Raw genomic sequence first — 21,719 nt, 5'->3', positions numbered from 1 at the left:
CCGCTATTGTTTTTCGATTTTTTTTTTTTTTTTTTTTTTTGTCTTTTGTAAATAGGTTGCACTTTGATTTGCGACAGCCAAATTGCTGCAATGAGTAAATTGTATAAAGACATATTCCATAAAAGTACAAATAATCTTAAAACTAAGTTCGAGATAGCACTAACTGAATTCTTTTTTAGATTAATGCAACATGGCATTTCACAATTTCTCACTTACAATCTTGAAAGACATGGGTGAAGATATTTTCTTCCCATAACACCCAAAATGGAAAGCGATCACAAATTTGATGAAAATATAGAATAACAACAACATCTCAATTCCGATTAAGTTTAGTCGGTTACATGAGTTATCACTATTCATGTCGTTCTATTTAAACCTGATCAATTCAATTTAATAATTAATTGCAGGTTATAACACTCTAAAATCCCTTAGCTGCTGCCGTTAAGTATACTTTTCTTTAATTAAGTAAGTAGAAGCTTCAAGAAACAATTTATTTATTTATGCGATGAGGAGCTTACTTATTATTAAAATCTATTTTGTCATGCATGTTGTCATTTTTTTTTTTTTTTTTTTTGTGAAGCAAGCAAAATGCATACCTTTCCTATAGTATTTTTTTTAATATACCCGAAGGGAAGTAAGACTATGATCGTAATATTGGCGAATTTAAAATTTAAATTAATATAATGCAAGTGTTGTGACATTATATGTGTTTGTGTGTGTGCGCGCGCACGCACATGGACGCGTGTGCTTTGTATAATATTTTATTATATGTATACATAGTTCAAGTAGAAATAATATCGTGTTTGTTGCAATCATACTAGGTAAGTACTATTATAATATCTTTGTCAATTTACGTAGCATTTGAGACAAAGGCATGTAACATGCTATTTTCTTCACTTGTGTCTGGTGGATACCATTTTTCAAAGCACATTCACATTGCTATTGTTTTTCTTGTTGGTGAGCTTAAGTGTTTCTTGAATTACGTTTACGTAAATTCCCTTTGGCTTTTGATATTTTTCAATTAATGGTTGAAAAGTTGTTGTTGTGATATTCTTCAATTAAAGTCTTGTATTTTTGTCTTATGTATAGCAAATAATGAGATTTCTTTTTAATATATTTCTTGCAAGCCATTCCATACTCTAACCAAATCTTGTTATGGGTACCTTTATTCCTTGAAAAAGCCAAAATGAACAAGGAAAATTAATAGAGTAGAAAAGTGTATATTTTGTTGGTTAAGCTTGCGTAGGGACAACAAAATCAACATGATTACATGAGTACTGCAATTTCATTTGAGTAAGAAAAACACATGTGCTGCAATTTTATTTGAGTAATAATTAGAAAGAAATAGCAATGTTACGCAGCCATGCATTGAAGAATTAATAAGATTCGCTCTTATTTGTGTGATGCCCACGACCGAGGGTGGGTTACATTAAAAAAAGCTGACAAACTTCTGAGGAAGGCGTATACATGGCGACTTAGATGAATCCCACGTCATCAGAATGAAAAAGGAATATGAAGAGCTTTATAAGATATAAACAAAAGTTACATGATATACACACTTTTGGGCTCGATGATAGCATAACCTAGGAACAACTCCGTAAAATTTGTTGAATTATAGCGAACAATACGTGACATGAGCTTGAGCTTCAATAATTTTCTCACAAATGAGAATAATATGAAGGAACATTAAGTGATTTTCTAAGAAAAAAAGTAATTCTTTCTGTTGTGAGGAATGGGTTGTCAAATAAAGGGAATTATGAATTTTAGCTATCAAGATCATGACCCACTCAACATGGAAAACCAACTACTCGAACATCTACTATTTTTATCAGACAAATATTCTTTTCTCATTTACAAATCCAAATGGATATGTCACCATCTCCTTTTTTTAACCCCACATTCGAAAAGAAGACTATATTTTCAATTATTTTCAGTCTGCATTTTATCCATTGGAAAATATCCTCTTTATAGTAACTTATTATTTGCCCCATTGGAACTGAGTAGACCATGGAGAGCCTTTTTTTCTTTTTCTTTTTTTTCTATCTTGCTACTAGTTGTTCATAATACTTTATATTTCGAACGAAGGGTATTTAACTGACTTGATTGTTGCCCTGTCCTTCACTATGAAGTCTACACACTAACTATGTTTAAAATATTTACACATTCAAGTTATGACTTAACAATTAACATATAATTGCATGTAATTAGTATGTAACTTTGTTTAATAGTAATATTAATCGATAACTTAGAATAAATGATAAGTAACATGCTACAACAGATGAAATTACATTGATAGCGTAAAAGCTTAATTGTAATTTAAGTGTGTATAACTTATCTATTTATAGGTGGAGTGTCATTATTAGTAATCATTACGAAGCTTGACTCAACATATATTTCTCATATTTGTACTAACTCAATTCTTAGATATGTTTAATTTAATGCATTGTATGAATAGAAGTGGCTAATTCACCCTATAGGGTGTGCTGAAATTTTCGTTCATCTATAAAATACGGAAATTTTTAGAAGTTAAATGGTAAAATTAGTTCATGAAAATATGATTCGCCTAAGATTGATTATAACTATAATAGACGAACAGTAAGTCTTGACATTCTTGACCAATGTTATCTTGGAAACAAGCTAAGCTTTTTCCAAAACAATAACTAGGAAATTAAAACGGAGGTAAGAGATGGACAAGACAGACTATAATTTATTATTCAGTCATCATACCCAAACCCAACTCAGCCTGAGCAACTTTTGGTCAGGTTGGGGTCATTTGCACGATTGGCCTTCAAAGGCACTGGTCTTTAATTTTTGGCCCTCAAATTGGTGGTCTTTAATTTTTTTTCCTTCGCCTCATACCATGAGGTTTGGGATTCAAATTCCGGCTCAGTAAAAAAAAAAAACTGCAAGGCAGAGTTTCGTAACAAAGTTAGACCTTAAGGTAGAGTTTTGCAAAAATTCAACTGAATAAAAAAAAAATTGCTGCAAAAATAAAAAAAATTGGCGTTAAGGTAGAGTTTTGCCATGCCTAAAGGTAAAGCTCTACCTTAAGGCAGAGTTTCAAACTCTGCTTTAAGGCATAATTTGCCTCAAACTCTACCTGAAGGTAGCAAAACTGTACGTGATTAGGTAGAGTTTGAGGCAAAACTTTGCCTTGCGATTTTTTTTTTCCAATTTTTGATTAAGCGGGTGTTCAAACCCGTAACCAAGGGGTTTTTAGCGAGGGACAAAAATTAAAGACCAGCAATTTAAGGGATAAAAATTAAAGACTAGTGCCTTTGAAGGGCATTCCGCACAAAAAATGGTCAGGTTGTTAACCCATCCATTTATTAATCCGACCCATTTAACCTACCTAAATTTAATCCAATCTCGCTATTTGGTAATCAATTAAACCATATTTGTGACTACAGTATCATGATTGTTGGGAATCTATATATATAATAAAGTTAGGCATAAACAAGGTGATGTGACACATCTCTATGGCTACCATTCCTATTTATTTTTTTTTCATTTTTTTTTTTGCACTTTTCTCCCTATTTGATGTCCAAAAAATCTGCAAAATAAAAAATTAATTACAGTACTCATTAACTCAATTATTGCATCCTAATGTGCTTTACTGGTACATTTATCATATCAAAACGTTTCTTTCACGTTAGATTGTAAAAGCTCCATAATAACCTGTAATTAATGGGTGCTCTAAATACCTTGTAATGGATTTTGCTATTCCTGCAGTATGTAACGTCTGTTCACAAATATGTATCCATAAATATGTCCCGTCTTCCCTCATACATGATATAACCCACCATACTATAAATGGAGGCCAAGAATGTATCAATTTTCCAGCAGCATTTTGGGAGCAATTATAGAAATTATTTTATTTTTGGGTTTTTGTCTGATATGATAACTTCGGAGATGCAGGTTCATAAGTCATAACGACGCAGTGAACATGTATGTTCATGATTTTGTTATAGTGAGGCGAGAATAGGTAAATCTTAATTTGACAGGATATGTGAAATCTTAATAGTAGTTTTGTTTGGGGGTTTTAAATTGCACTTGTGAATTTGATTGTAGATATTTGTTTCACATTCATTTCCGCTTATGCCAATCATTTAAGTATAACTCCAATTGCAGACTGTTTGATTTATTCATGCGAACCAGAAGAGACTCACCAATAAGGTATGAAAGTGGAAGCTAAATAGATCTATAGAGTATCTAATCAACTCAAGGTCTCAAGCTCTTAATTGTAAATTGTTAATGTCTGCAGAGTGAGACACATTTACTATAGACTAAAATGTTTAGATAGAGGCCCGTATCTACTTGAGAGTATTCAGATATATAGTTGATTCAAGAAATAAGTGTTAAGTATTTTGATTAACATTAATGCTCCATTTTGCGTGTGTGAATTTGAGACATGATGTTGGTGCTGGATATTCTATAGTTACTTTTGTAATTGACCTATGAAAGGACTATTATTTAGATCGTTGAGTCGTTGACCATGAAAATTACGGTGTAGTCCAACTCTCAGTGCTAATATAGAGCACAGATTGATCTCTACAAATTCAAGATCCGGGACTCAGTCACCAAAATCTAAACAAATGCAAAGTTAGCATGTTTAAAACTGACCAAGCATATGACTGATCCAGAGAAATGCTTCCCATAGACTTAACTCATTTTTCCGTTTTAATTAGATCACGAGAATATGTTATCTAAGTGTTCTTTTTTATATTTTCATGTATTTGAGATTACTTTTTTATTCAAATACGTAATTTTAATCAACTTACAATGACAATTTACGCAAATAAATAAATAAAAATGGTATGGGTTCTTATTTTGTCAAGAATATGGAACCGAGAAAGGAACATGATTGGTTTTACTAACCGCAAAAATATGTATTGGTCTATTTTCTTACACAAATCTGAAAAATAAATTTGTATTTGATTTCAATAGTTATTTTCCAAATTTGTTATGTACTTCTTTTTAACGGTTGAATACTACTAATATGTAATTAGTTCGAAAGGCACTAACTCAAGCAAGAAAAGTTGAATGGGTGAAGAAAGGTTATATTTTGATCAAAATAAATGTGAGTTACTTTTATATCAAAATAAATGTGAGCGACTCTATGTAAATTATTGAATCAGAATGTTCATCAACATCCCTCTTGGTTAATATTGTTTTCATGTTAATGAAACGATCTTAACCAATTACTAAAACAATTTTACTTAGAATTTGTCGTTGAAGTTTAGTCGTTATAGATTGCTAGAAATGAAACAAATGTTTTCATTATGTACAGTGCACGTATATATACATAGCAAAAGGAATCTACTCTAACAAATTTGTATAAGCTAACCTATCAAACTTTGTTACCTGTATAATATTATTCCCTATACAATGTGACTAAAATAAATGCAAAAGAGTTTTAGCATAAATTTAAAATTCGAGAAAGAAAAAATAATAATGAAACTGTGAACAAAACAGTGAAGAGAAGATCTGAAAATTAGCAGGATTCCTCTATAATTTAACTTATTTGCTCGTTTCTTATTATTTAACTTCTTTACTTATTTATTTTTTGGGGCTTCAACTTCACCTTCATCAGAATCCAGATCAATGACCTAGTTGTCACCATGACTATAAACTCTACAAATAAGAAATGCAAAACACAATGGAACTTGAAAAAAAAAATCATAATAAAAAGAATTAGGGCTTGGCCATGAACATAAAATAGGAATCAATAAACAATCAGAATCAAAAAATTAGGACTTCGTCATGACTGTAAACTCAGAACATCACATTAAAAATACCATTTTGAACTCGAAATAAATCAAAATAAGAAAAAAAAATTAGGGCTTCTAGGTTACAACTGTTCTTCAGCTAAAATAGTAAAATTTTGGCTCATGAATTTGTTTTTTCCAATCCCAAAGCTGCATTCAAAAGTTTTATGGAGATGGAGTTGCGGAAAAATGTGAAGCTCAAGATCAGTGGAGTTGGAGGGAAAAAGCAGGAAGAAGAATAAGAAGTAAGAGGGAAAGAAAAAAAAAAGATAGTTTTTTAATACAAAAAAAAAAAAAAACTGCCTAAAAATTTCTTCTTTATAAGCCTAGACAGGACTCGCTGTTTCTCATTGCAACTCAATTGAATTCCATAAATTTGAATGGCGGCAAAGCAAAGGGCTTGGAAGGTATATGTCCACGGTTCCAGTCCGTGGAAATCCAAGTCTTTGTGTTATTGCATCGATTTAGAGTCGTAATGAGAAGAAAATTTATGCGGTTGCCGTAATTGAGTCCGAAAATGATGGAGACTAGGTGCAGGGGCGGAGCCACACCTATTCAAGGGTGGTCATATGAACACCCTTCGTCGGAAAAAATTGTCGGATGCCTATATTAAATATAGAACTTTGTGAATATATACTAGTAATGAACAACCTTGACATAGAAAAGAAGGATAGCCCAATGGCTAAGGGTGTGCAAACTCTCGCTGAGGACGCGAGTTCGAATCCTGACTGCTGACTAGGTGACCACATCTACTGGACTGGTGGAGTCTTCAAGAAGAGAGATTTACAAGCACCTGAAAATATAATCTCTCTGGAATTAAAAAGGCACAACATCATCACAAGCCCCGACCCCTCTACCTGGGAAACAGTATCCACGAAGAAACTTCCCTTGTGCAATCCATGTATGGTTCCCCTGGATGATGGGAAAAGGATTTGTTTACTAAGCGGCCTAAATTGCCAGGTCTCATCTCAACACGAGGAAGTGTTCGATGAGAGACACTACGGTGAAGTTTATAATCTTGAAACCAAAACTTGGCATTTCGTCGCGTTGAATCTCAATACTTTTATTGGTAACATTACAAGTGAAACTTGTGCCCTCATGGAAAATGGAAAAGTTGTAGTATGCATCGACTATATTGATGGCCGTTTAGCATTTTACGACGTCCGTGAGGATAGTTTCAGAACCGAAATTCATCCCCACTTTGTGACTCTAGGAGGAGAAAGTGATATATTATTAACCCATGTGGTGGCCAATGTAAGGCCTGTGGCAAGCAACTCAAAGTTGTATTGGTTCACCAATGACCTATTCTTGTATGCGTATGATTTTGTCCAACAAAAATGGTATAAATCACAATATCTTAAGAAATTGGAGTCATGGAAACTTCCTTGGTTTCCTCTTGTGAGTTTTCCTGTTTTGGTTGACCTGTATAATGGAGAAGAATTCCTAGTGCTTGTTCCAGTATGTCATGGAAAATTTGGAATGGCATTCCTTGACATCTTCATTGATGTCTCCAAAGGGGTTTTAAGTGTTAATGTGAAGTCACGCTTCGAACCCCGGGGTGCAATGGTGATGTGAGTGCACTCTGTATTTATTCATAATTCCCTTTTTAGTTAGCATAAATTTATCGTCCAATGTAAGTCTGGTGACAGAAGTCTACAAAAGCTCATAACATCTATGACTCCTCTCTATTAATGCTGTCCAAAGCATGCATTTTCCCTTGTCCTTGCAAACTTCATTTTTTGATATGGTTATTTTGCTCCTTTCGCGACCCGATCGACCACAACCTTAAAGCTGAAAGTGGAGGGTTCTTTCCGCTTTAGTTACTCTCCCTCATATTGTCAGCCTTGTGAGTTTATTATAACATGTTTAGGCTTCCTGGTATTACCTATTGTGGATGACCACCATATCTTGTTGCTTTTAGTTGATTAGCTTGCATGCTATAGGTTTGTTACAGATGGTAATTTCCTGAGAATTCTGAGGACTTGAGATGTTGTAATAAGTTTGTTGAACGAGCAAAGAGATTAAATCGACCCAGGGTTTGCAGAGTACATTTGCTTATTTTATTTTATTTATTATAATGGTGTCCGGACCATTAGTCTGGATGTTGACTTCTAAGTCACTAACGGTTTTACCTGACATTGTTGTTTTTTATTCCGGCAATAATCTGCTTAAGGAGGATGTGCTTGTCTCAGTATTTGTTATGTAGGGCTTAATATATTTGTTATATAGGGCTTAATATATATGTATACTCCCTCTTTTCAAAAAAAATATATGTATACTTCCTCCGTCCCATTTTATATGACACTATTCCCCCCTTTTTTTTTGGCAATTAAAATACACTTTCCTTTTTAGTCAGTCCAAAAAAAAATGACACCTTTTTATATTTAGAAATATATAACTTTAAAATTCCCTTTTTACCTAATGAAATGATTTAGAACCACACAAACATCCAAGACTTGTTTTAGACCACAAGTTTTAAAAGTCTTCCACGTGTATTAAATTTCGTGTCCAGTCAAATACCCTCATTTAAAATGGAACGGAGGGAGTATTATATTTTGATTTGTGAGGCTTAATAAGGCTATATTAGTACTTAACCTTTTCTTTTGCCAAATGAAAACCCTCAAGATGTAGGTTGTACAAACATTAATTTTGTATACACTGTTTGTGGTGTCCTAGCGTCTAGCCTCTAGCGTCATACAACTGACAAAGTTAGCCCAGGTTTGTTTTCATGTTTGATTTCCCGACCCATAGCAATGTTTCCCGTATGTCAGATTCTGGCCATTTTTGGTTTTCTTTTTCCTTTGCTCCATGGTTGTCACTGGTAGTTCTTGTGCAAGCTATAGTGCTATACTGATGTTTGCAGCTGTTGTTTTTTTTATTGCGCAAATAATGACTACAGTGACAACCATCTCGTTGAATTTCTACAGAATGGCCATGCAAGCCGCAGCTCCACCTTCTCTACAAGTTGTTCGAAAAACTTTTGTTGAGCAGTATTATCATCTTCAGTACCATTACCCAGAGTTAGTAAACCGATTCTACCAGGATTCGAGTGTCTTGAGTCGCCCAGATTCTAATGGCTTGATGTCATCCGTGACAACAATGAAAGTGGGTATAAGTAGAATTGGTTTTTTACTGCTGTTATATGTAATGTGCTGGAAAGGTATTGTGCAAACGGAAATATCAACTAAGTCTAACGATCTATCTGTCATTGATCCCAAAGCGAAAAATCCTAGAAGTTATTGATGACCAAGTTTCTCATCTCCTAAGTCATGCTTATCTCGTTGTTTTGTTGGTCGGTAGGGAAAGATAAATGGTATTTGGAGGAATATAGAAGACATATTTTTCGTCTTGATGAAGTGTAGAATGGGGTATCTTTCCATTGAGCTGGGGAGACAATTCAAATCGTAGTCAGTGTCTATCATTTGATTGAGCATGATGTGGTCTTCTTGTCACCTTAAACCATCCTAAGGAGTACTGTCAGCACCCCAAAAGCGCTTCCCTTCTCGCGCGAAATAAAAAGGATGTTTAGCTTTCTGTCTCCTTTCTTTACCTATCGAAGATTCTGTTAACATTGCAGATGACACTCTATTACCTCTTTCACATTGCGGATCTATGTCTTCATCCCGGATTCTTCATGATAGATTCCGTTCCCTCTTAAAAACAACAATGTTAACAAATAAAACCACTTTTTAAGATGTTTGCAGAGGTCATGATTGTGAAGAGTTAGTGGTTGATGTTGGAGATCTATTCTTGGAGAACCATGCAATATGCTTTTGGCAACAAACAAACAAACAAACAAACATAAACAATCAGAAAAGAAGCAGGAGTAGTTTAAATTGTTATCCAACTAGTCATGGATTATAATTTCGTTTTTCACTTGAAAGCACAATTTGTGATCTGGTAGTATATTTACCTACCGATTCAAATGAGCTTCAACCAGTTCCCATTTCCAAAAGTATATTCTGCAAAATCCATACTCCAATCACTATGTAAGAGACAAGTAAAAATCCTACGCCTTGTGGGAGATATGAAAGAAATATGATTTCAAGAACTGGCACCTTGCAGTGCACAGTAATTACAGTCTATAAATGTTGTATTTGCTGGATTTGTTTGGTATTCATTTCTTTTCTTTCCGAAATAATTTTCCATATACTTGCTCATGACCAAAGGCCCCTTATGTTACCCTAGATCTCCTTCAGTAAATAGCAGATTTACAGATATTTGAAAGCTTGGACATTTTTGGCCCCTGAAATTCAGCTGTGGGTACTGTAACTGATACGTAGATCTTTCAGATTTTGATGCTTAATTGCCTGCTTCTGTGTGGTCAAAGAGGATTTTATTCATTTTTTGATGAATTGAAATAACCGAGTTCTGTTCTTTCAAAATGTTGCTTATCAAAAAGAAAAAACACACCGTCTGATTTCTGGATGTAGACGGAGTCTTCTATCTTTCCCCTGGACTTGAGGTGGATACTTTGGTCATACTAGCACAAGATTCACTAATTTTAGGATGCTGATTGAAAAGGCCTGAAAGCATTTGGTTATTCCCAAATATTTTAATTTGGGAAATTCTGAGTGATTGTTGATTCATTGTAGAAAGATGTCTTTCTTCCGAATGTACAAATAGATGGCACCAACTGTTTACCTATCAAAATAAAAGAAGACAATACCAATATTTTCCTATAACATCTTTTACTTCTTGTTTGAGAAAATTGAAAGGGGTACTTGACATTGAAGGCATACTTGTTCGAAATGGGCACTTAGTTGATGTTGTAAAGGAGATGTGCTTACTAACACCAAAAATTACTTCTGATTTGACAAAGTCTGGGAGCATTTTGTTCATGAACTTGAAACCAAGGTTGAAGACTTGAAGTTACCACTTGGTGGGGTCCTAGAAGGCTGTATATGGATTTGGTCTCAAAATTGATTTTAGGTTGTGTTTTCAGAGAACATATTTGTGGTTGGGTAGTATTGGAATTGGTTTTGAGAACAGGCCCTCAATGGCTTGGTACAATGGCAAAGGTAGTACAACATGGCCATACGGTGCACGGCTACACGCGTCATGAGTTTAAATTCTGTTGTCAACTGGGTTTAGTATTTAGGTAAAAAAGGGTGGAAGGTGGCCCATCATCCATTGAGTTCGGAGAGAGAAACGACAGGTTTATCGGTCATAAAAAATGTTTTCAGAACTTGTTCTTTTGAATATGGTTAACCCTAAAACATTATAGAGAATTTCGTTACAGAGAAGAATCTGAGTAAATGTTATTTGCTACTAGACTTATTCCCAAATTCTCGAAAGCCAAAAGGAAAAATGTTAGTATCTGCTATATGGGACCAAAACTGTGGGAAAAGAAAAAAGGGAGAGTTTCCTGCTATAAGGTCCAAACAGTCGGTCAGCAAAAGAAATTTGGTTAGAAATTGGGGACCTAAATGTAAAGGGAGGCTGATTTTTAATTTGTAGGAATTAAAAACCAACCCCGAACCAACTTTTTTGGCTGTTTTCCAATTGTGGTGTGGAAACCAAATGGTCCATTTAGTTGGTTTTTGGTTTGGGTTTGGAAACCTTTTGATGCTGCTCACGAGCTAAGCTTATTACTTTCCTGGAAAATGAACCAAGCAATGTAAAACGGTTGTTATTGAGGTTTCAACTAAATGTTCAGTAGCTATTAGAAAAAAGAGCAGAATACTGATAAATGTGCACTATTGTTTGTAAAAGAACATGCAACAACAACAACAACGTACCCAGTGAAATCCCACAAAGTGGGGTCTGGGGAGGGTAGAGTGTACACAGACCATACTCCTACCCGAGGTAGGGAGGCTGTTTCCGGTAGACCCTCGGCATAACAAACAAATTAGTTGGCATGCATGATGAAATTAGTTGGCATGTTGATTTTCTTCTATTGGAAGGACAGGTATCATCATTTTAGAGACATGAATTTTTTTGAATGGGACAGCATATTCTGTCATATTACAGAGTGGACAGCATGAATTGAAGTCATAGCTTCCAAAGTATTTGTGATGACATCATGACAATAACGAGTAATAGAATCTAAAGATCCCATTCAAAAAATTTCATTTTGGTTATCATGCTGTCCGCTCTGTAATGTGACAGAATATGACCGAGAGGAACTGTTGCGGTCCCGAAGTTAGAAATCCCTGTCAGAGCTTAAGAAATGATGTTAAGCATCTCCCATCTACAACATATAGAGATTTCAAGGAATTTATTTGAGACTAGGGAGAATTCCCTTGGTCTAGAAATGCCTTCCTCATGTCTATTGCCTTAAACCAACTCATTGTGCAATACTGAAAGTGTTGTCACTTAAGTTTCTCATAGAAGTTTGTCTTCCATTTTGGGGTTTGTCACTTAAAGTGTTGCTAAATTGCTTACATGATTAGTAGCATGACAAAAGAGTATTTCCTTTATTTTTTCTTCGTTGCAACTTTTAAAAAAAATCCTGTTTAGAGGTATTAATTAAAGAAGCATTAGCAAGAATGTCATAATAAGGTGATAAATTGAATACTATCTTCCAATATTTAAAACATTATCTCTTTTCTTGATGTTTGAGCAGAATATCAATGATATGATATGTTCATTGGACTACAAGAACTACAAGGCAGAAATAAAGACTGCTGATGTACAGGAATCCCATAAGGATGGGTTGATTATTTTGGTAACTGGATGCTTAACCGGAAAGGATAACTTGAGAAGGAAATTCACCCAGACATTTTTCCTTGCCCCACAGGGGACAAGAATTATTATGTTTTGAATGATGTTTTTAGGTATGTAGAAGAAAATGAGATTGATACCGTCTCAGAAATGATTAATGTAACTGAGGATGTGCAGTCAGAGGTTTTGACCCCTGATCCAGGTTGGGTATATTTTCTAATTTGACAACTGTACTTGTTCTTGCATCTCTTAAATCTTTTACTATTTTCATTTTGATTCCAGAACCTACTCATGTGGCTGATCCTCCAAATCTCGGCCAAGCTGGCTCATATGCAGAAGAAGTTCAACACGTTGAGGAAAAATCCAATGACTCTTTGGAAGATGGAAGACAAGTTGGTGATGGAAGAGAGATTGTCGTGGAAATTGAATCCCATTTCAATGAGGACCAGAACCCTGCAAATACAGAATCAGCTAATTCTGTTGCCCAAGAGGATGCTCCAAAGAAGTCATATGCATCAATTGTCAGTTCACAAACAAAGAAAGGGCCAACCAAAATCTATGTACCCACTAATACTTCCGGAACGGCTCCTCTGAAGGCTGTAAAGCAGCCAGTTGCTGCAGTAGCACAAACTCTAGCTCCTGAAGCATCAAATCCTACTGCTGGCCCTAGTGGAACTAATGTACCTGAAACTAATCATACTGAAGATGAAGGTACATTTTCTTGAAACTTGTCTGAATATACTCATTACTACCATCTTGGAGAACTCTTGTGATGGACGCATCTATATGTGACAAAAAATGGATTAGGGTTGTTCATCTTTGATTTTGAGCAAATGAAGGAGCACGATAAGTAGATGCATTTTGTGTTTGATCCAGATGTTGGATTATTTGATCTACTTGCATGCTTCTCTGCTTCTGTTTTCTCATTGTTTACAGTCTCATTAAGAGCACATTGTCATCTAATTTACTTAATTTCAATACTTGCAGCTGGGGGACACCCCATTTATGTCCGCAATTTGCCTCTAGATGTTACTGTATCCCAACTTGAGGCTGAATTTAAGAGATATGGGCCTACTAAGCAAGGAGGTGTACAAGTTAGAAGTAATAGGGTTGGTTCAGCACGCATTATATTCATCTTGGTTCATTGACTCCTACAGATCGTTGATATGTGTCCACTTATTCCCTTTTCTGCAGCAACAAGGATTCTGCTTTGGCTTTGTTGAATTTGAAGATGAGAGCTCTATGCACGGCGCCATACAGGTTTGTGCCCCCTGAAATATCATTGCACAGGCTATCTTCTTCTAGAATTTAGAATGTGTTTCCTAGACTTGGTAGTATATGATATGTTGCCTCATTAGTCTCTTCAAGAAGATGCATCATGGACCCTTGATCACCATAAAGAGTGAATGTACATGGTCAATGACATGCCGGATTTGAAGTTAGTTATATTTGGAAAATAATGGTTAATGACATGCCAGATTTTGAAATGGGTGCTGTTCAGCATATAATGGTTATTTGTCGAAATAGCAACTGTTTGATAGACACACTTGAGACCAAGTTCAAGAGTTTAATAGGAACAGTTAGTTGAGGTGCCAAAATGAAAAAAAAAAAAAAAGGACAAGTTTAGTGGGCCGCATATGCATTAAGCCTTATTTGTATAAGTGGCACTTAACATGTTGGTTAACTGTAACAAGAAAAAAATATTGGCTTATCTATAATCTACAAAAGAGTTGATCAAGGTATCATCTAATATTGAGAATCAAGTGACGCCTAATCTGGATGAAGCAGAGTGTTGGAATCGTGTCTCACTTACTTTAAACTGTAAAAATCCGTTCTCTTTACTCTAGAATTGATCACGACCTGCAGTATCTATGAAAATCTGTAGGAACACTTTTCTTATCATATTTATGCAGAGCTGTTCATTTTAAGTGTATCTTCATTTTTATGTTTAGCTCTGGGAAGAGTTATTCACCTGTTGAGTGGAAGGTGGTGAAATATTTCAACTTTTCATTTCCTTTTCGTTTTTGGTATATTATCCAGAAGGTTTTGAAATTTAAGAGCACCTTATTACTGGTAGGTTTTTTGTGTTGGAAAAATGAGATTATGTTTTGATGAGTGATTGAGAATTGTGGTGCTGCTACAGAAACACAACGACTGGATGTTTTTTCCAGATTCCCCTATTTCTGTGACGTAGGGGTACACATTAAATTGAGAATATTTCTAAAGGTGAAACCAGACCGCACGCTCGAGGAGTGATTAAAATCTACATCTATAGATGGAGAATAATGTGCATGCAGCATGCTACACCATATCAATAAAGTTGCTATAATCTAAGGATATGATGTTTATTTAAGGCTAAAGCATGTGCATACCTTGATATAGCGTGCAGTTCTGCTATCATCACTGCGATAGAGCCACAATTGGTTAAGTAATGCTAGTATTCCATTGCAGTACTATTTGTAATTCCCCAACCATAAGAAGCTCTCAGATGTCAGCTTGCTGAATCATAAATGACCTTGTATTATAATCATGTGGTGTTAGTTTCTCTTGCTCGTGTTCTCTGGACATTGGACTTGAGGAGATGTTGACAACTTAAGCCTATTATCTGTTGCTTATGCATGTTCCGGACTTACCATCAGAGGCGGACCCAGGATTTGAAGACGACGGGGCACCACCAAAGGTAGATGCATGTTAGTCGAAGAGATGTCACGTAACATCGCCTTGTCTGAAATTTTATTAAAACACCCATAGAACCGCTGTACTAACATATAAATATATATTAAATGGTATATCTGGATGAAACTTGTTCCCCGGACTGGTGGTTTGGGCAATAGGTTGCCAGTTCAAAACTCGCCACCAACACCCTTTATCATGTATTTTTTTCAATTATCAACGAAAATGCAAAAAAGTATGCTGCAACACGATTCAAACTTGGGTTGCGCAGCCGAGATCAAGGGCCTGAGGGCACGCTGACCAAGTGTGGCGGATATGTTTGAGAGGTCCTTTTAAATATATGATATATATTCAAGGTATATATACATCAGTTAACAGAGGGGGTCACGTGCCCTCTCCTAATAGGGTAGGGCCGCCCATGCTTACCATATGAAATTATGACGAATTATTTAATTGGTAGCTGATGAGTTTGGTACCACTGGGGTTGACATGCATTAGTTAATCCTTGTTCTGAGGCCATGGACTTCATTTAAGGTTAAATGAAGTTTTGCCTAAACTAGGATCAGGATGTGCAAATTAGGTTGCATAATGTGTGTGAAAGTTAACTTTTCTCTCTCTTTTATCCTTTTAGTTATCTTTAATTCTTTATACTCAGGGTTTTGGATGATTCTTCTCTGTTATCTAGTACTTGAAACATGTTTATGGTTCAAAACTGTTAAATTCGTGTCTCCATTGTTTTACCGTGACAATTCTTTTCTTCGGGCTTCACCCATTACCATTGGGGGTCGTCAAGCTGTTGTTGAGATGAAGAGAACTACAACTAGAGGTAAGTGAAAAGAGTGTTATCCTTAAAGGTTTCGGATGCTGAGTCCACATAGACATCAACTTCTGCTATCTATTCATACCATCAATGTGTAGGAGTTGATTGGACCTTGACTTTTTCATATAAAATTATAAACCTGGTTTTCCTATTTTATGTTACAGTTGGTAGCGCGAGAGGCCGTTTCCATCCTGGAAGAGGCGGGTTTCGAAATGACAATTTCAGGGGCCGCGGAAACTTTGGTGGTCGGAGTTATGGGACAAATGAATTTGGAGCATGTGATTTTTCAGGGAGGGGTCAAGGTGGACGAGGTGGTGAAGGCTATCAAGTAAGAGGGAGAGAGGGACGGAAAGGTGGCCCTAGTCAGTCTGCTACAGCATAGTTTGTGTGGCCCGATAAATTTTGGTGGTAAATTTTGACCTAGTTTCCTTATTTGCCAGTGTGCAAGCAGCGGAACAGTTTTAGCTTTCCTTTGAGCCGAGGGTCTATCGGAAACAGCCTAGGTAGAGGTAAGGTCTGCATACACACTACTCTCCCCAAACCCCACTTGTGGGATCACGCTTGGTATGTTGTTGCTGTAGTGATATCAACTTAATCAGAGTTGAGGCTGACATTAATTTTTTGTTCTAGCTTTTTTCCCCCTTTTTTCCTTGACAACTTGGGTAATGTCGGGCATTAACAAACTTTTGCGTAGGTGATCTGTGACTCGTGTTTCACAGGTAGAAAATGTAACTCGCAGCGCTTAATGTTATATCCAATTATATATAGGGAAAGGCTTGTGTTGAATGCTAAGAGTGATTTGCTCAAGAATTAGCTTTGCTTCTTTGCTGAAGCTAAGACTGGAAAGAAAAAGAAGGGTAAATTTAGCATCAATGATGTACCTTGTTATCTTGATGTGACCTCTGGTAGAAAGATTCACCTTTCTTGTTGTTTATATATTTCCTATCTTGATGGATTGTTTAAAACTTTATTTTTCAATTTGGATCGCCGTCCACACTACAGATGTTTGTAGTGGTACTTGCCAGGTAGGGCATTATTTATCATGGGATGAACAATGAAAACATCTGGAGACGAGTTGCGATTGACGTTCTTGCTGTTATGCCTAATTGAGTATGGCAGATTTGACCCATTGGAAGGCACTTTCATTACTTGGGGTGTAGTCGAATGAAAATTTTAGTGAGCAAGTTGTGTTTGATCCCTAGACCTTTAGGTATCAAACTATTATTTAATCAGTGCACCACTTAGCTTCATTTGATCATGTTTTTCTTCAATTAATATTAGATATATTTTTAAAATTATATACATAGTATACCGAGTTTAATTGAGTGTTCATGTGTTCACGTGACCCGTTTTTTATATCTAAAATCGTCCCTGCTTTGGAATCAGAGCATTGTGAGTTTGGGATTTCTTGTGTGTAAATTCCGCGTGTGATTCAATGATTCATTTGATGATACTTGGCTCTTAAATTACACGAATTATTCAGGTTTCAGTTTATGTGAACTATAGTCACTGTCAAAAAAGATTTCATTAACCTTAGTTATTATATGGGACCTTTCATAAATACAACTTTTCTAAAAGTAAATTATATAAACTGCAGTCACTTTTAATATTACATTGACATATTATGCAATCAAAGTAGTTTATAATTATTCCTAAAATTCGGCATAAATAAATGGTAAGTATTAAATATACGCCTTCCCAAAATATATATCTCTTCCTAGGCTTTCGTGGGGTCATAAATATATATCTCTTCCTAGGCTTTCGTGGGTCATACTTTGGAGGAAAGAAAAGTTATTACTACTAGTTACGCGAGGCTTGTGCTAAGCCCGAGCCCAAACTTAAGATATAAAAGTAGATATTTTAACTAGAGAAATATAATTTGTTTTAGTACAAGTGTACAACAACAACAACAACCATATACCCATTGTAGTCCCACAAGTGGGTAGTTATATGAAAGCAAAATTTTCATTCCACTCCTTTAATATTTTAACTTCCATTTTGATGAAATTATTTACTTCAAATCAAATGTGGAGGCAGAATTTGACATTTATAACTTATGTATCCTAATTTTCTGAAGTTATTTAGTTCTAAATAAATAATCTATACATAGTTAATGAACTTTTAAGACAAATACATAATTTAACTTGTGCAGCGGATGAAGCTGCTCCTCTCTTAATTAGGAATTAGGGGTTTGACCCGGGCCCAAACTCAAGATATAAAAGTAGATATTTTAACTAAAGAAATATAATTTGTGTTAGTACAAGTGTACAACAACAACAACCATATACCCATTGTAGTCCCACAAGTGGATAGTTATATGAAAGCAAAATTTTCATTTCACTCCTTTAATATTTTAACTTCCATTTTGATGAAATTATTTACTTCAAATCAAATGTGGAGGCAGAATTTGACATTTATAACTTATGTATCATAATTTTCTGAAGTTAATAGTTCCAAATAAACAATCTATACATAGTTAATGAACTTTTAAGACAAATACATAATTTAACTTGTGCAGCGGATGGAGCTGCTCCTCTCTTAATTAGGGATTAGGGGTTCGAACATGGATATGGAAAAAATATTTGGAGGAAGCGCTCCCCCCGAATAGGCGTGATACAGTGCGAATTATCTGGATTAATTGGACTCAAATGCGGATATCGAGCACCAACCAGAAAACAAAAGAACATGAAAACTGAGGTAGGAGGTTCGATAGCTTTTCAAAAGTAGACCTTAAAAACAAAAAACAAAAAAAATTGACTTAAATAAATAAGATTAGGACCTAAAAGTAATTAATTAAAAAGTTTTAAAAAAAATTGGAAATTATTGTGAGGACTACGATAGCTTTTGAAAGTAGACCTTAAAAATAAAAAACAAAAAAATTGACTTAAATAAATAAGATTATGACCTAAAAGTAATTAATTAAAAAGTTTTAAAAAAATTGGAAAATTATTGTGAGGACTACAAAAGTCCCCACATTTGCTCTTATATATAATAGTAATATATTTTCTAATTTAAAAATGACCTTTATTATAAATAAATTCTTTTAAATAAAAATTGTAGACATATACGAAATATTTGCAAATAAATACCAGCCACACAGTAGGCGTCAAACTGTTTACCCGTAAATCGGTATAGATGAATTTATATACGTGTGGTTAAGGACCCGTGGATCTCAAATGACACGCAATATGAGAATTAGATAAAAGATAAGTAAATAATATGCAAAGTATGCGATAATTAGCCTGAGCCTCGAGATTGCTTCTTGGCCAAAATAACTAGAACTTGTATGAACACACGATAAACGAGAGAAAAATAGTAAGGGGTTGTGTTTGGCACGATGGATAAGCAAAATAGTTTTGGGATAAAAATTTAGTGTCGTTTTATCACACGTTTTTTATTGAGATAAAATCACGAAATCGCCATTGCGGAACCTAAATCGCCATTGTAGAACTTTGTAGAAAACCCTAACTTTTCTCTCTCTTTTGATACGGATAATGTTTAATATGGACGGACTGAGGTTAAGGTCGTTCAGGGGTATATTTGGGTGAAAGAAATATTTTTGCGGGTCGGGTCGGTCGGGTATAGGTATTTTTAGTGAAATTGGGGATTTATGTTATCTGAAGGGTATGGATAAATACTTTCTTAACGGGAGGGGTATATTTATCAACTTTAGCTAACGGATGGTATATTTAACTAATAAATTAAAGTAGAGGGGTATATTTGACCCTTTCCCTAATTAAATACCTAAAAGCATGAGTACTTTTGAAGCTTTGACTTAAATAACCTATTATTTAAAAGAATTAACAAGAATAATATAATATTCTTAAAAAATTTCAGAAGTAGATTATACGTACCTCAGTAACGTTTTACATCAAATTTTATAAACCATTTTAACGGACAAAGTTGATAGTTGACGGAGAGTCCGGAACCAAAATAGCTAAAAAAAAAAAATTTTGAACCAAAATGTCCCAACAAAAAAAAAGTTACTAAAGTACCTATAGCGCAGTATTTTACTGCGCTATACGGAATACACCTCAACGTATAACGCATGATTTTACTGCGTTATAGGACTTTGCCTCTCTCCTATAACGCAGTAAAATCATGCGTTATAGTCTCCACTATAACCCGATCGGGTTCCACCACTGCCCCCTCCAGTGGCAGTTTTTTTTCAAAAACACCATTGGAGGGCAGATTTTCGTGGTCCCCACCAAATAAAAACGTCGTTTTCTAGTAAATTTCATCCGGAAAGTTTAGATTCTCGGTATATTCAAGTCAAGGAGCAAGATTCTAAGTTTGAATTTTGATAAAAAGCGGTGTACAACTCGATTAAAATATCTACAAAAAATCTTCGATTAAGGTTTTCTACTATGAACTTTTGTTATTATTTTGTTATATACATTATATTGCATGCATGTTTAACATTTAATCATCATTAATAAAAAAAAAATCATTTTTTTTTTTTGTGTTTGATCGGCTGGGGGCAGTGGCTTAGGCCACTGTTCCGTTTTTTTTTTTTATTATTATTAATGATGATTAAATTCATTATTTGTTAAATGTTTATGAATTGTTAATTGTTAAATGTTTATGCATTGTTAATTCGTTATATGTTTATGAGTTGTTAATTTGGTTAATTATTTATGAATTGTTAACATTGTTAATTTGTTATATGTTTATGAGTTGAATTTGGTTAATTATTTATGAATTGTTAATGAATTATTATTTATACTAATAAAATTATCGTTACATAACAATAAAATTAAAGTAGCAATCAAAGCAAACATTTTATTTATACTAACAACATAATATAATACAATAGGTAACAACCATCCAAACAAGTTGTAAACGATTATGAAATGTTAATCTATACAATTCTATAAGCATGAATATATATGTTAAATTAAAAAAAAAAATTATCTTAAAAAGAATAGTTAAAGTTCTTCTTTTCATAAATACATAAGCTAACGAAAAAAATATAAAGTTTATAGGAAAATATGTGGTCGACGAATATGAACTCTTAGTTTAATTTTATCGTAGTTGTGTTGGCTATTTGGTCAACTAAAAATATATCACATATTCAAAATATAGTTTCAAACAAATATTACTGCTAAATTTCGATTAGTTAATATAATTTATCTTTCATTTCAAGAATAATGACTAATTTAGTTTGTACAGACCAGACTCTTTCATGGATTCGAATGTTCCCCCTGGGGCCGATGATCACCCGGGGCCCGCTGATAGATCAGTATTGTCTTTGCAAGACAATCATAGGTCAGAGTTATTACGGGCCGGTAGTATAGGGATATCTACTAGGCTCCGTCCCCGTAGGCTGCAGAGAGCGTGGACTCTTTTACGCGAGCACCCCCCACATCCTCGCGTGTTGGAGATATTGTTTCGGGGCGGCATCTACCGTTGCGTGTCCATTGGTCGGGCACAGCATGATTCGACGCTTATCACGGCCATGGTTGAGTGGTGGAGTCCAGAGACACATACCTTCCATCTTCGCACTGGTGAGGCCACGATTATACTTGAGGATGTAGAGGTCCTCTTTGGATTGCGGGTTGATGGAGAGCCACTGTACACTCGGTACGAGCCTCCTCCTGGTTGGACGTGGGTGACAGAGTTGACTAGGCTCACCCACTTCGTGCCTGATGCCGCGGCCCAGATATCCGGACAGAGTCGGGTTCAGCTTAGTGCACTCTGCACTTATTTGGAGGGTCTGGATCCGGTTGGCGACGGCACCCCGCAGGACGATGTTGATCGTCATGCCCGTTTGTATCTGCTTATTATATTCG

General features: G+C 35.1%; 1 pseudogene; it reads left to right on the top strand.

The window, feature by feature from the left end:
- Positions 1-8,588: 8,588 nt before the first annotated feature.
- LOC132633619 (nuclear transport factor 2-like) lies at positions 8,589-17,096 on the top strand (annotated as a pseudogene).
- Positions 17,097-21,719: the final 4,623 nt, after the last annotated feature.

This window comes from Lycium barbarum, chromosome 3 (genome assembly GCF_019175385.1).
Source record: "Lycium barbarum isolate Lr01 chromosome 3, ASM1917538v2, whole genome shotgun sequence".
Lineage (NCBI taxonomy): Eukaryota > Viridiplantae > Streptophyta > Magnoliopsida > Solanales > Solanaceae > Lycium > Lycium barbarum.
Note: the sequence above shows the minus strand (reverse complement) of the source record. Positions and strands in the feature narration are given on the sequence as shown.